The following is a 16,406-nucleotide window of genomic DNA, read 5'->3' on the forward strand; positions in this document are numbered from 1 at the left end:
CGCCAGAAACACGTCACGAACCAGAGTTCAACGCCAAAAACATGTTACAACTTGGCGTTCAACTCCAAAAGAAGCCTCTACACGTGTAAACTTCAAGCTCAGCCCAAGCACATACCAAGTGGGCCCCGGAAGTGGATTTATGCATCAATTACTTACTTCTGTAAACCCAAGTAACTAGTTTAGTATAAATAGGACTTTTGACTATTGTGTTTACATCTTTGGATCATCTTTTGAATCTGGGGACGTCTAGTTCTTTGATCATGGGGGCTGGCCATTCAACCATGCCTGAACCTTTCACTTATGTATTTTTCAACGGTAGAGTTTCTGCACTCCATAGATTAAGGTGTGGAGCTCTGCTGTTCCTTAGGATTTAATGCCAAGTACTACTGTTTTATATTCAATTCAACTTATTCCGCTTCTAAGATATCCATTCACACCCAAGAACATGATGAATGTGATGATTATGTGACGCTCATCATCATTCTCACTATTGAATGTGTGCCTGACAAACAATTCTGTTCTACATGCAAACAAGCTAGAATGAGTATCTCTTAGATATCTAATACAGAGGACCGAGTCCGAGATATTAGAATCTTCGTGGTATAAATTAGAACCCATGGATGGCCATTCCTGAGATCCAGAAAGTCTAAACCTTGTCTGTGGTATTCTGAGTAGGATCTGGGAGGGGATGGCTGTGACAAACTTCAAACTCGCGGGTGCTGGGCATAGTGACAGACGCAAAAGAAGGGTGAATCCTATTCCAGTATGATCGAGAACCTCCAGATGATTAGCCGTGCCGTGACAGAGAATTTGGACCTTTTTCACAGAGAGGATGGGATGTAGCCATTGACAACGGTGATGCCCTACATAAAGCTTGCCATGGAAAGGAGTAGGACTGGTTGGATGAAGACAGCAGGAAAGCAGAGGTTCAGAGGAACAAAAGCATCACTATACGCTTATCTGAAATTCTCACCAATGAATTACATAAGTATTTCTATCTTTATTTTCTGTTTATTTATTATTATTATTCGAAAACTCCATAACCATTTGATATCCGCCTGACTGAGATTTACAAGATGACCATAGCTTGCTTCATACCGACAATCTCCGTGGGATCGACCCTTACTCACGTAAGGTTTTATTACTTGGACGACCCAGTGCACTTGCTGGTTAGTTGTATCGAAGTTGTGACAAATTATGAATTAAGATTAGAGAACAAGTTTTTGGAGCCATTACCAGGGATCACAATCTCGTGCACCAAGTTTTTGGCGCTGTTGTCGGGGATTGTTCGAGTTTGGACAACTGACGGTTCATCTTGTTGCTCAGATTAGGTAATTTTCTTTTTCATTTTATTTTTCAAAAAAAAACTATTTGTTTTCGAAAATCTTTCAAAAAAAAAATTTCTTTTCCCTTTGTTTTCGAAAATTATTTTAAAATTTTTAAGAATGAATTCTAAAGTTTCAAAATGGTATGCTGAAGTTTGGCTGGCCATCAAGCTTTAGACTAACCTGGTATGATTTCTGGAATCTTGATTGAGGACTTTGAATTCATTGCTTCCTTTTCCCTATAGGTTTTCAAAAAAATAAAAATATACAAAAATCCAAAAAATTACTAAAATCATAAAATCAAAAATATTTTTTGTTTCTTGGTTGAGTCTAGAGTCAATTTTTAAGTTTGGTGTCAATTGCATTTTTTCTAAAAAAATTTATGCATTTTTCGAAAATTCATGCATTCATAGTGTTCTTCATGATCTTCAAGTTGTTCTTGGTAAGTCTTCTTGGTTGATCTTCATATTTTCTTGTTTTGTGTCTTTTCTTGTTTTTCATATGCATTTTTAACTTGTTAGTGTCTAATTATTGAAAATCTCTAAGTTTGGTGTCTTGCATGTTTTTCTTTCATTAAAAATTTTCAAAAATAAGTCTTGATGTTCATCTTGATCTTCAAAGTGTTCTTGGTGTTCATCTTGACATTCATAGTGTTCTTGCATGCATTCATTGTTTTGATCTAAAAATTCTCATGCATTGAGTCTTTTTCATGTTTTTCTCTTTCTTCATTAAAAATTCAAAAATAAAAAAAAATATCTTTCCCTTTTTCACTCATAAATTTTCAAAAATTTGAGTTAACTTTTTCAAAACTTTTTTAAATTTTAGTTGTTTCTTATGAGTTAAATCAAATTTTCAATTTAAAAATCTTATCTTTTTCAAAATCTTTTTCAAAAATCATATCTTTTTCATTTTTCTTATTTATTTTCGAAAATTTTAAAAATATTTTTCAAAAATCTTTCTCTTAATTTTATATCATAATTTTCGAAAATATTATCAACAATTAATGTTTTGATTCAAAAATTTCAAGTTTGTTACTTGCTTGTTAAGAAAGATTCAAACTTTAAGTTCTAGAATCATATCTTTTGATTACTTGTGAGTCAAGTCATTAATTTTGATTTTAAAATTCAAATCTTTTTCAAAACTAATTTTAATCATATATTTCTATCATATCTTTTTAAATCATATCTTTTTCAAAAAAAAAAATTTTTGATTTTAAAATATCTTTTCTAAACTTCTTATCTTCTTATCTTTTCAAAATTGATTTTCAAATCTTTTTCAACTAACTAATTGACTTTTTGTTTGTTTCTTATCTTTTTTTTAAAAACCACCTAACTATTCTTCCCTCTCTAATTTTCGAAAATACCTCCCTCTTTTTCAAAAATTCTTTTTAATTAATTAATTGTTTTAAATTTTAATTTTAATTTTATTTTCCCTTTAATTTTCGAAAATCATCAACTCCTTTTCAAAAATTATTTTCGAAAACTTCTCTCTCATCTTCTTCTATTTATTTAATTACTTACTGGTGCGCGAATTGTGAATCACACTTTTCACAACTCGTACCACTAACCAGCAAGTGCACTGGGTCGTCCAAGTAATACCTTACGTGAGTAAGGGTCGAATCCCACGGAGATTGTTGGTTTGAAGCAATCTATGGTTATCTTGTAAATCTTAGTCAGGAAGTCAATTATGTTTATCAATTGAATTGTGAGTAACCAGTAGAGCATAAATTAAAAGTTACTTGTTGTGCAGTAATGGAGAATATGTTGGAGTTTTGGAGATGCTTTGTGTTATGAATCTCTGCTTTCCTCTGTCTTCTTGTTCACGCACGCACGTCCCCCTATGGCAAGCTGTGTGTTGGTGGATCACCGTTGTCAATGGCTACCTTCCATCCTTCCAGTGAAAACTACGCTCACGCGCTCTGTCACAGCACGGCTAATCACCGGTTGGTTCTCGATCCGGTTGGAATAGGATTTACTATCCTTTTGCATCTGTCACTAACGCCCAGCCTTCAGGAGTTTGAAGCTCGTCACAGTCATTCAATCCTTGAATCCTACTCGGAATACCACAGACAAGGTTTAGACTTTCCGGATTCTCATGAATGCTGCCATCAGTTCTAGCTTATACCACGGAGATTCTGATTAAAGAATCTAAGAGATACTCATTCAATCGGATATAGAACGGAGGTGGTTGTCAGGCACACGTTCATGGTTTGAGGAAGGTGATGAATGTCACAGATCATCACCTTCATCACAGTTAATCGCGAATGAACATCTTAGATAGAAACAAGCGTGTTTGAATGGAAAACAGAAATACTTGCATTAATTCATCGAGACACAGCAGAGCTCCTCACCCCCAACAATGGGGTTTAGAGACTCATGCCGTCAGAGAATACAATAGTTTAGATCTGAAATGTCATGAGATACAGAATAAGTCTCTAAAAGTTGTTTAAATACTAAACTAGTAGCCTAGGGTTACAAAATATGAGTGGACTATGATGGATGATGCAGAGATCCACTTCTGGGGCCCACTTGGTGTGCTGGGGCCCACTTGGTGTATGCTGGGGCTGAGACTTTAAGCAATTCACGTGCAGAGGCCAATTGTGGAGTTGAATGCCAGTTTTTGTGCCAGTTTGGGCGTTCAACTCCAGTTTTTGATCCTTTTCTGGCGCTGAACGCCAGAATTGGGCAGAGGACTGGCGTTGAATGCCAGTTTACGTCGTCTATCCTTGTGCAAAGTATGGACTATTATATATTTCTGGAAAGCCCTGGATGTCTACTTTCCAATGCAATTGGAATCAAGCCATTTCGAGTTCTGTAGCTCCAGAAAAGCCAATTTGAGTGCAGGGAGGTCAGAATCTAACAGCATCAGCAGTCCTTTTTCAGCCTGAATCAGATTTTTGCTCAACTCCTTCAATTTCAGCCAGAAAAATACCTGAAATTACAGAAAAACACACAACTCATAGTAAAGTCCAGAAATATAAATTTTTCCTAAAAACTACTAGAAATAGACTAAAAACTAACTAAAACATACTCAAAACTATATGAAATTATCCCCAAAAAGCGTATAAAATATCCGCTCATCACAACACCAAACTTAAACTGTTGCTTGTCCTCAAGCAACTAGACAAATAAAATAGAAGACTAATAGGTTGAGAAGCAATAATATCTCAGAGTTTTTGATTGAAGCTCAGATCCTAATTAGATGAGCGGGACTAGTAGCTTTTTGCTTCTGGACAGTTTCGGCATCTCACTTTATCCATTGAAGCTCAGAGTGATTGGCATCTATAGGAACTCAGAATTCAGATAGTGTTATTGATTCTCTTAGTTCAGTGTGATGATTCTTGAACACAGCTTCTTTATGAGTCTTGGCTGTGGCCCTAAGCACCTTGTTTTCCAGTATTACTACCGGATACATAAATGCCACAGACACATAACTGGGTGAACCTTTTCAGATTGTGACTCAGCTTTGCTAAAGTCCCCAATTAGAGGTGTCCAGAGTTCTTAAGCACACTCTTCTTTTTGCTTTGATCCTTGACTTTAACCGCTCAGTCTCAAGTTTTCACTTGACACCTGCACGCCACAAGCACATGGTTAGGGACAGCTTGGTTTAGCCGCTTAGACCAGGATTTCAGTCCTTTAGGCCCTCCTATCCACTGATGCTCAAAGCCTTGGGATCCTTTTTAATTGCCCTTGCCTTTTGGGTTTAAGGGTTATTGGCTTTTTCTGCTTTTTTTTTTTCTGCAAGCTTTGTTCTTTGCTACTTTTTCTTGCTTCAAGAATCATTTTTATGATTTTTCAGATTATCAATAACATGTCTCATGTTCATTATTCTTTCAAGAGCTAACATATTTAACAGTCTTAAACAACAAATTCAAAAGACATATGCACTGTTCAAGCATTCATTCAGAAGACAGAAAGCATTGCCACCACATTTAACCAATTAGAATTTGTTTTATTTAAACTCGAGATTTTATTGCTTCTTATTCAAAAGATCTACTATTTTATTCATGTTTAATGATGATGAGAAAAATAAACTATAGCTTAATTGGAGATAAAATCAAAATAGATACTAACTACTACTATATGACTTCTAAGGTACTTTTATAAGGACACTGTCACAGAGTTAAGGCAGAAATTGGAAATTAACAACCTTTATTCTGAGGGTATGGGGGTTCCTCTGATCCTTGGGAGACTTGGTATCACAGAAGATTTTTGGCGATTCAGTTCCCTTAAGTCACGTCCCTGCTCCTCTTGTTCTTTGAGCATATGGGTCAGCATTTGACTGTGTTCCTTCTGTTGTTTTATTATTTGCTCCATAGCTTCCTGTATCTTGTTGACAGACGTCTCAAGATATTCCCAATATTCCGCTTGAGGAATCTCTGGGAGGAATTCCTGTGCTCTCTTCTTGATATGTTCCTCCTGTGCTTGTTGTCTCTCCATTGATGCTTTGGTGATTGACTTTTCAATTAGGATATATTCAGTTATTCCCATCTTGACTCTAGCGTCCTTGCATAGCAGAGAAATCACGCTTGGATAAGCCAACCTGGCCTCTCTTGAATTTTTGTTAGCAATCTTATAGAGCTCTGTTGAAATCAGCTGATGAACCTCCACTTCCTTTCCCATCATGATGCAATGAATCATCACTGCTCTTTTAACTGTGACTTCAGAACGGTTGCTGGTGGGCAACAGAGAACGCCCAATGAAGTCCAGCCATCCTCTGGCAACTGGTTTGAGATCCTCCCTCTTGAGTTGATTTGGAACGCCCTTTGTGTTGGTGGTCCACCTGGCTTCAGGGATACATATGTCCTCCAGAATCTTATCCAGGCCAATGTCTACTCTCATCATCCTCCTGTTGAAGGAGTCTGGATCATCCTTTAGCTGAGGTAGCTTTAATATCTCTCTGATCTTGTCAGGGGTGGTATGAACAATCTTTCCCCTGACCATGGTCCGAAATTCGTAGCAGGCTGTTCCAGATAGTCTTTGCTTGTCAGTCTGCCACATATTAGCATAGAACTCCTGGACCATGTTCCTTCCTACTTTCGTTTCAGGATTAGCTAGGACTTCCCAGTTCCTGATTCGAATTTGCTCCTGGATCTCCGGATATTCATCTTCTTTCAGATCGAATCTAACTTCCGGGATCACTGATCTCAGACCCATTACTTTAAGATAATGGTCTGAATGTTCTTTAGATAAGAACTTCCCTTGATTCCAAAGTGGTTTTGGAATGCTCTCTTTCTTGCCTCTAGGAGTGTATTGTTTCCCTTTGGGAGCCATGATCTTAGTGATTTCGGAAAAACACACCAAACTTAGAGGTTTGCTTGTCCCCAAGCAAAAGAAAAGAAAGGAGAGGGATAGAAGGAGATCGAGGTGCACTTGGTGATGGAGGAGGGGGGAGGCCGAACCCAATTTAAAGGGGTGGGGGGGTGGATTTTCGAAAAATTGTAAGAGATAAGATAAAAAGATTGAGTTGAAAAAGATAAGATAGAAGATATAGTTTAATTTGGAAAAGATAGGATAAATTTTTGAAAAAGATAAATCTGGGTTTTTGAAAAAGATAATATGAAAAAGATATTGAAAAGATTTTAGAGTGAAAAAGATAAGATAGAAGATAGAGTTTAATTTTGAAAAGATATGATAGATTTTTGAGAAAGATAACTCTGAATTTTGAAAAAGATATGGATTAGTTGAAAAGATTTTGAAAAGAGTTGGATTGAATTTGGAGGGATGGATTTTTAGAAATTAGGGATTTTAGAAACCAGGGTTCTTGATATGTTCATGTAAAAATCATGCATTGAAGCATAAAATTTGAAATTAAAATGGAAATACGTATGGGATCACTGGATTTGGCTCCTCCCTGTCCTCCTGGCGTTTGAACGCCCAAACACTGCCTGTTTTGGGCGTTCAGCGCCCAAATGCTGATCTCCTGGGCGTTCAGCGCCCAATTGCTGCCATTCCTGGCGTTCAACGCCCAGTGGGTGGCCATTTCTGGCGTTGAACGCCCAAATGCTGCCATTACTGGCGTTTTCTTGCCATTGAGCTCTTTTACTCTGTTTTGTGTGCTGATTCCTTCTGTAATCCTGTAAACTTATACAAATGACTTTGTACCTTAGTGTCAGTGAACTTTATATAAACAAATAAAAATAAAAATAAAAATAGGGCAAAAGTGCTTAGAGGATTGATGCCCCATGGCTGGGTTGCCTCCCAGCAAGCGCTTCTTTATTGTCTTTAGCTGGACCTTGCGGAGCTTTTAATCTAGCTTCAGCCTTGAGCATTCTTGCTCAGTGTTGCCTTCAAGATAATGCTTGATTCTCTGTCCATTGACAATGAACTTCTTATCAGAATCAATATCTTGAAGCTCCACATAACCATATGGTGACACACTTGTAATCACGTATGGTCCCCTCCACCGGGATTTCAGTTTCCCGGGGAATAGCCTGAGTCTAGAGTTAAACAACAGGACCTTCTGTCCTGGTTCAAAGATTCTAGATGACAGCTTTTTGTCATGCCATTTTTTTTATCTTTCTTTATAAAGCTTGGCATTTTTGAAAGCTGTGAATCTGAATTCCTCTAGCTCATTTAGCTAGAGCAATCATTTTTCTCCTGCTAATTTGGCATCTAAGTTTAGGAATCTGGTTGCCCAGTAGGCCTTATGTTCCAGTTCCACGGGCAAGTGGCATGCCTTACCATACACGAGTTGGTATGGAGAGGTCCCTATAGGGGTCTTGAATACTGTTCTGTAAGCCCACAGAGCATCATCCAAGCTCCTTGCCCAATCCTTTCTACGGGTTTTTACTGTCCGTTCCAGGATTCTCTTTAATTCTCTGTTAGAGACTTCAGCTTGCCCGTTGGTTTGTGGATGATATGGAGTGGCCACTTTGTGGCGAATTCCATATCGAACCATGGAAGAGTAAAGCTGTTTGTTGCAGAAGTGAGTGCCCCCATCACTGATTAACACTCTAGGGACACCAAACCTGCTAAAGATATGTTTCTGGAGGAACTTTAGCACTATTTTAGTATCATTGGTGGGTGTGGCAATAGCCTCAACCCATTTTGATACATAGTCAACTGCCACCAGAATATAAGTGTTTGAGTATGATGGTGGGAAAGGTCCCATGAAGTCAATTCCCCATACATCAAACAACTCTATTTCCAAGATCCCCTGTTGAGGCATGGCGTAACCATGAGGCAGGTTACCAGCTCTTTGGCAACTGTCACAATTACGTACAAACTCTCGGGAATCTTTATAGAGTGTGGGCCAATAGAAGCCACATTGGAGGACCTTGGTGGCTGTTCGCTCACCTCCGAAATGGCCTCCATATTGAGATCCGTGGCAATGCCATAGGATTCTCTGTGCTTCCTCTCTGGGGACACACCTACGGATAATTCCGTCTGCACATCTCTTAAAGAGATAGGGTTCATCCCACAAGTAGTACTTTGCATCAGTAACTAATTTCTTCTTTTGTATTCTATTGTACTCCTTGGGTATGAACCTTGCAGCTTTATAGTTTGCAATATCGGCAAACCATGGTGCTTCCTGAACGGCAAATAGATGCTCATCAGGGAACGTCTCAGAGATCTCAAGAAAGGGGAGGGACGTCCCTTCCACTGGCTCTATCCGGGACAGATGATCAGCCACTTGGTTCTCTGTCCCTTTTCTGTCTCTTATTTCTATATCAAACTCTTGCAGAAGCAATACCCATCTGATGAGCCTGGGTTTTGAATCCTGCTTTGTGAGTAGATATTTAAGAGCAGCATGGTCAGTATACACAATCACTTTTGATCCTACTAAGTATGATCTGAACTTGTCAATGGCGTAAACCACTGCAAGTAGTTCTTTTTCTGTGGTTGTGTAATTTTTCTGGGCATCATTTAGAACGCGACTGGCATAATAAATGACATGCAGAAGCTTGTCATGCCTCTGTCCCAATACTGCACCAATGGCATGATCACTGGCATCACACATTAACTCAAATGGCAATGTCCAGTCTGGTGCAGAAATGACTGGTGCTGTGACCAGCTTAGCTTTCAGCGTTTCAAACGCCTGTAGGCATGCTGTGTCAAACACAAATGGCGTGTCAGCAGCTAGCAGATTGCTTAGAGGTTTTGCGATTTTTGAAAAATCCTTTATAAACCTCCTATAGAATCCTGCATGCCCCAGAAAGCTTCTGATTGCCTTAACATTGGCAGGTGGTGGTAATTTTTCAATTACCTCTATTTTTGCTTGATCCACCTCTATTCCCTTGTTTGAGATTTTATGCCCAAGAACAATTCCTTCAGTCACCATGAAGTGACACTTTTCCCAGTTTAAAACTAGGTTGGTTTCTTGGCATCTTTTCAGAACAAGTTTTAGGTGATCAAGACAGGAGCTGAATGAGTCTCCATATACTGAAAAGTCATCCATGAAGACTTCCAGAAATTTTTCCACCATGTCAGAGAAAATAGAGAGCATGCATCTCTGGAAGGTTGCAGGCGCATTGCATAGCCCAAAGGGCATCCTTCTATAAGCAAACACTCCCGATGGACATGTGAATGCTGTTTTCTCTTGATCCTGGGGATCCACTGCAATCTGGTTATAGCCTGAATAGCCATCCAAAAAGCAGTAATAATCATGACCTGCTAGTCTCTCTAGCATCTGGTCTATGAATGGTAAAGGAAAATGATCCTTTCTGGTGGCTGTATTGAGCCTTCTGTAGTCAATACACATGCGCCACCCTGTAACTGTTCTTGTAGGAACCAGTTCATTTTTTTCATTATGAATCACTGTCATGCCTCCCTTTTTTGGGACGACTTGAACAGGGCTCACCCAGGGGCTATCAGAAATGGGATAAATAATCCCAGCCTCTAGTAATTTGGTGACCTCTTTCTGCACCACTTCCTTCATGGCTGGATTTAGCCGCCTCTGTGGTTGAACCACTGGTTTGGCATTATCCTCCAATAGGATTTTGCGCATGCATCTAGCTGGGCTTATGCCCTTAAGGTCACCTATGGACCACCCAAGAGCTGTCTTGTGTGTCCTTAGCACTTGAATAAGTGCTTCCACTTCCTGTGAATTTAAAGCAGAGCTTATGATCACTGGAAAAGTGTCACCTTCTCCTAGAAATGCATATTTCAAGGATGGTGGCAGTGGCTTGAGCTCTGGTTTAGGAGGTTTTTCCTCTTTCAGAAGAAAGTTCAGAGGCTCTTTCACGTCCCCTGAATCCTCCAAATCAGGCTGAACATCTTTAAAGATGTTTTCCAACTCTGATTCGAGACTCTCAGCCATGTTGATCTCTTCTACCAAAGAGTCAATAAGGTCAACTTTCATGCAGTCTGTTGATGTGTCTGGATGCTGCATGGCTTTGACAGCGTTCAACTTGAACTCGTCATCGTTGACTCTCAGGGTTGTTTCCCCCTGCTGGACGTCAATGAGGGATCGTCCAGTTGCTAGGAAGGGTCTTCCTAGAATGAGAGTAGCACTCTTGTGCTCCTCCATTTCCAGCACAACAAAGTCAGTGGGAAAGGCGAATGGCCCAACTCTGACAATCATGTCCTCAATCACGCCTGATGGGTATTTAGTGGAACCATCAGCAAGTTGGAGACATATCCGGGTTGGTTTAACTTCTTCAGTTAAGCCAAGCTTCCTGATAGTGGATGCAGGTATTAGGTTGATGCTTGCCCCAAGATCGCATAAAGCTGTCTTGGTGCAATCACCTTCTAATATGCATGGTATCAGAAAACTCCCAGGGTCTTTAAGCTTTTCAGGAAAGCTTTTCAGAATTACTGCACTGCATTCTTCAGTGAGGAGAACTCTTTCTGTTTCTCTCCACTCCTTTTTATGACTCAAGATCTCTTTCATGAACTTGGCATAAGAAGGTATTTGCTCAAGTGCCTCTGCAAATGGAATCTTTATTTCAAGAGTCCTTAGATAATCTGCAAAGCGAGCAAATTGCTTATCCTGCTCCTCTTTCCGGAGTTTTTGAGGATAAGGTATCTTGGCTTTATATTCCTCAACCTTAGTGGTTAAAGAAGCCTTTTTAGAGGGGTTGTTGTCAGCACTTGTGTGTGTCTGATCCCTCACTGGCAATTGAATGCCAGAGTCAGAAGCTGGAGTGACGTTAGACGCCAGCTCACTGTCTGTTCCTGGCGCCTGAACGCCAGAAATGTGCCCCTGTTGGGCGTTCAACGCTGGATTCTGCCCCATTTGGGCGTTCAACGCCAGATTCTTGCCCATTTCTGGCGTTGAACGCCAATCCTGCCTTGTTTCTGGCGCTGAACGCCAGTTTTGGGCATGGTCTGGGCGTTCAGCGCTAGCCTTCCACCCATTTTCTGGCGTTTTAGTGCCAGAATTATTTTTCCCTGGGCTCTTACTGTCCTCAGGGGAATCTTTGGTGGGCTGCTCATTTCTTGAATTTTTGATGCCTTGAGGTGGGGTATTTAATGTTTTCCCACTTCTTAATTGAACTGCTTGGCATTCTTCTGCTATTTGCTTTGATAGCTGCTGCTTTGTTTGCTTAAACTGTTCTTCCATATGTATATTAGCTATCCTTGTCTCCTGTAACCTGTCTTTGAATTCAGCTAGCTGCTTTGTTAGAAAATCTAATTGCTGATTGAATTCAGCAGCTTGTTTTACAGTACTGAATTCAGCAGTTACTGTTTTAACCTCTTCATTCATGGAAGGGTTGCTGTTTAGATACAGATGCTGATTCCTGGCAACTGTATCAATGAGCTCTTGAGCTTCTTCAATTGTCTTTCTCATATGGATAGATCCACCAGCTGAGTAATCTAAAGACATCTGAGCTCCTTCTGCAAGCCCAAAGTAGAAGATGTCTAACTGAACCCATTCTGAAAACATTTCAGAGGGGCATTTTCGTAGCATCTCTCTGTATCTCTCCCAGGCATCATAAAGAGATTCATTATCTCCTTGTTTAAAGCCTTGGATGTCCAGCCTTAGCTGTGTCATCCTTTTTGGAGGGAAATATTGATTCAGGAATTTTTCTGTCAGCTGTTTCCATGTTCTTATGCTGGCCTTAGGTTGGTTATTTAACCACCTCTTGGCTTGATCTTTTACAGCAAATGGAAACAGTAATAGTCTGTAGACATCCTGATCTATTTCCTTATCATGTACTGTGTCAGCAATTTGTAAAAATTGTGCCAGAAACTCTGTAGGTTCTTCTTGTGGAAGACCGGAATACTGGCAACTTTGCTGCACCATGATAATGAGCTGAGGATTCAACTCAAAGCTACTAACTCCAATGGAGGGTATGCATATGCTACTCCCATATGAAGCAGTAGAGGGGTTAGAATATGACCCCAGAGTCCTCCTGGACTGTTCATTTCCACTTATGTCCATGATGGATCTATGGATATAACTTGGACTGATTTATCTTTTTATTTATTTTATTTTATAAGAAGTAAATACTTAAATAAAATAAAATAACTAAAAAGAATTTGAATTTTGAAATTTTTTTTTTCGTAAAAAAAAATTAAAAATAATTAGTTAAAAAAAAGAAATTTTTGAAAAAGAGGGGAGATATTTTCGAAAATTAGAGAGAGAGAGTTAGTTAGGTAGTTTTGAAAAAGTTAAGAAACAAACAAAAAGTTAGTTGGTTAGTTGAAACAAATTTTGAAAAGATAAGAAGTTAGGAAGTTAGAAGAGATATTTTGAAAAGATATTTTTGAATTTAGTGAGGAGAGAGAAAAACAATAAGATAGTACAAGATTTAAAATTTTTAGATCTAATGCTCCTTGTTTTCGAAAAATTTGGAGGGAAAACACCAAGGAACACCAAACTTAAAAATTTTAAGATCAAGACACAAGGAAAACTCAAGAACACTTTGAAGACTCACAAGAACACAAGAACATGAAGGAAGAACACCAAACTTAAAATTTTTAGAAAACCAAACCAAAATTTTCGAAAATCAAAGGGGAATCAACAAGAAAACACCAAACATAAAGTTTGGCACAAGATTTAATAGAAAAAAATATTTTTGAAAAAGAAGGTTTTGAAAAGAGTATAAAAGATTCTAACCCAATCAAATTAATGCTCTAGCCAATTGAGTTATGGGACCTTCAAAAATTTTAAGAAAGATTATTTTTGAAAACACCAAACTTAAAGTTTGGCACAGGATTTAATAGAAAAATTATTTTTGAAAAAGGTTTTTAAAAAAATATGATAGCCAATTATCATGAACATAAACACCACGTTCTAAATAACTGAGCTATAAATTTAAAGTGTTTTAACAAGGGATAAATAATAAAAGACTCTAAACCAAAAAAAGAGAAAATTTTTCCTAATCTAAGCAACAAAATAATCCGTCAGTTGTTCAAACACGAACAATCCCCGGCAACGGCGCCAAAAACTTGGTGCACGAATTGTGAATCACACTTTTCACAACTCGTACCACTAACCAGCAAGTGCACTGGGTCGTCCAAGTAATACCTTACGTGAGTAAGGGTCGAATCCCACGGAGATTGTTGGTTTGAAGCAATCTATGGTTATCTTATAAATATTAGTCAGGAAGTCAATTATGTTTATCAATTGAATTGTGAGTAACCAGTAGAGCATAAATTAAAAGTTACTTGTTGTGCAGTAATGGAGAATATGTTGGAGTTTTGGAGATGCTTTGTGTTCTGAATCTCTGCCTTCCTCTGTCTTCTTGTTCACGCACGCACGTCCCCCTATGGCAAGCTGTGTGTTGGTGGATCACCGTTGTCAATGGCTACCTTCTATCCTTCCAGTGAAAACTACGCTCACGCGCTCTGTCACAGCACGGCTAATCACCGGTTGGTTCTCGATCCGGTTGGAATAGGATTTACTATCCTTTTGCATCTGTCACTAACGCCCAGCCTTCAGGAGTTTGAAGCTCGTCACAGTCATTTAATCCTTGAATCCTACTCGGAATACCACAGACAAGGTTTAGACTTTCCGGATTCTCATGAATGCTGCCATCAGTTTTAGCTTATACCACGGAGATTCTGATTAAAGAATCTAAGAGATACTCATTCAATCGGATATAGAACGGAGGTGGTTGTCAGGCACACGTTCATGGTTTGAGGAAGGTGATGAATGTCACAGATCATCACCTTCATCACAGTTAATCGCGAATGAACATCTTAGATAGAAACAAGCGTGTTTGAATGGAAAACAGAAATACTTGCATTAATTCATCGAGACACAGCAGAGCTCCTCACCCCCAACAATGGGGTTTAGAGACTCATGCCATCAGAGAATACAATAGTTTAGATCTGAAATGTCATGAGATACAGAATAAGTCTCTAAAAGTTGTTTAAATACTAAACTAGTAGCCTAGGGTTACAAAATATGAGTGGACTATGATGGATGATGCAGAGATCCACTTCTGGGGCCCACTTGGTGTGCTGGGGCCCACTTGGTGTGTGCTGGGGCTGAGACTTTAAGCAATTCACGTGCAGAGGCCAATTGTGGAGTTGAACGCCAGTTTTTGTGCCAGTTTGGGCGTTCAACTCCAGTTTTTTATCCTTTTCTGGCGCTGAACGCCAGAATTGGGCAGAGGACTGGCGTTGAATACCAGTTTACGTCGTCTATCCTTGTGCAAAGTATGGACTATTATATATTGCTGGAAAGCCCTGGATGTCTACTTTCCAATGCAATTGGAAGCAAGCCATTTCAAGTTCTGTAGCTCCAGAAAATCCAATTTGAGTGCAGGGAGGTCAGAATCTAACAACATCAGCAGTCCTTTTTCAGCCTGAATCAGATTTTTGCTCAGCTCCTTCAATTTCGGCCAGAAAAATACCTGAAATTACAGAAAAACACACAACTCATAGTAAATTCCAGAAATATAAATTTTTCCTAAAAACTACTAGAAATAGACTAAAAACTAACTAAAACATACTCAAAACTATATGAAATTATCCCCAAAAAGCGTATAAAATATCCGCTCATCACTTACTAACACTTCTCTTCATCTCATATCTCTGCTCCTATCCTCACCCTTGTGTTTGGATTATCCATTCTTCTTTACATTACATTCTTTTCTTTTTCTACTCACACAAAGGAATCTCTATACTATGACATAGAGGATTCCATATTTTCTTTTCTGCTTTTTCTTCTTTTTCATATGAGCAGGAACAAGGATAAAAAGGCATTCTTGTTGAAGCTGATCCAGAACCTGAAAGGACTCTGAAGAGGAAACTAAGAGAAGCTAAATTACAATAATCCAGAGACAACCTTACAGAAATTTTCGAAAAGGAAGAGGAGATGGCAGCCGAAAATAATAATAATGCAAGGAAGATGCTTGGTGACTTTACTGCACCAAATTCCAATTCACATGGAAGAAGCATCTCCATCCCTACCATTGGAGCAAACAATTTTGAGCTTAAACCTCAATTAGTTTCTCTGATGCAACAAAACTGCAAGTTTCATGGACTTCCATATGAAGATCTCTTTCAATTCTTAACTGAATTCTTGCAGATCTGTGATACTGTTAAGACTAATAGAGTAGATCCTGAAGTCTACAGGCTCATGCTTTTCCCTTTTTCTGTGAGAGACAGAGCTAGAATATGGTTGAATTCTCAACCTAAAGATAGCCTGAACTCTTGGGATAAGCTGGTCACGGATTTCTTAGCCAAGTTCTTTCCTCCTCAAAAGCTTAGTAAGCTTAGAGTGGATGTTCGAACCTTCAGACAGAAAGAAGGTGAATCCCTCTATGAAGCTTGGGAGAGATACAAGCAACTGACCAAAAAGTGTCCTTCTGACATGCTTTCAGAATGGACCATCCTGGATATATTCTATGATGGTCTGTCTGAATTAGCTAAGATATCATTGGATACTTCTGCAGGTGGATCCATTCACCTAAAGAAAACACCTGCAGAAGCTCAAGAACTTATTGACATGGTTGCTAACAACCAATTTATGTACACTTCTGAGAGGAATCCTGTGAGTAATGGGACGCCTCAGAAGAAGGGAGTTCTTGAAATTGATACTCTGAATGCCATATTGGCTCAGAATAAAATATTGACTTAGCAAGTCAATATCATTTCTCAGAGTCTGAATGGAATGCAAGCTGCATCCAACAGTACTCAAGAGGCATCTTCTGAGGAAGAAGCTTATGATCCTGAGAACCCT

At 39.0% G+C, this 16,406-nt stretch overlaps 1 non-coding gene across 1 annotated transcript; it reads right to left on the reverse strand.

The window, feature by feature from the left end:
- Positions 1-15,935: 15,935 nt before the first annotated feature.
- On the reverse strand, positions 15,936-16,043 carry LOC148545728 (small nucleolar RNA R71). Its single transcript, XR_015900872.1, has one exon. It is a non-coding gene; the product is annotated as a small nucleolar RNA R71 (small nucleolar RNA).
- Positions 16,044-16,406: the final 363 nt, after the last annotated feature.

Source organism: Arachis ipaensis, chromosome B9 (genome assembly GCF_059453495.1).
Source record: "Arachis ipaensis isolate K30076 ecotype BB chromosome B9, ASM5945349v1, whole genome shotgun sequence".
NCBI lineage: Eukaryota > Viridiplantae > Streptophyta > Magnoliopsida > Fabales > Fabaceae > Arachis > Arachis ipaensis.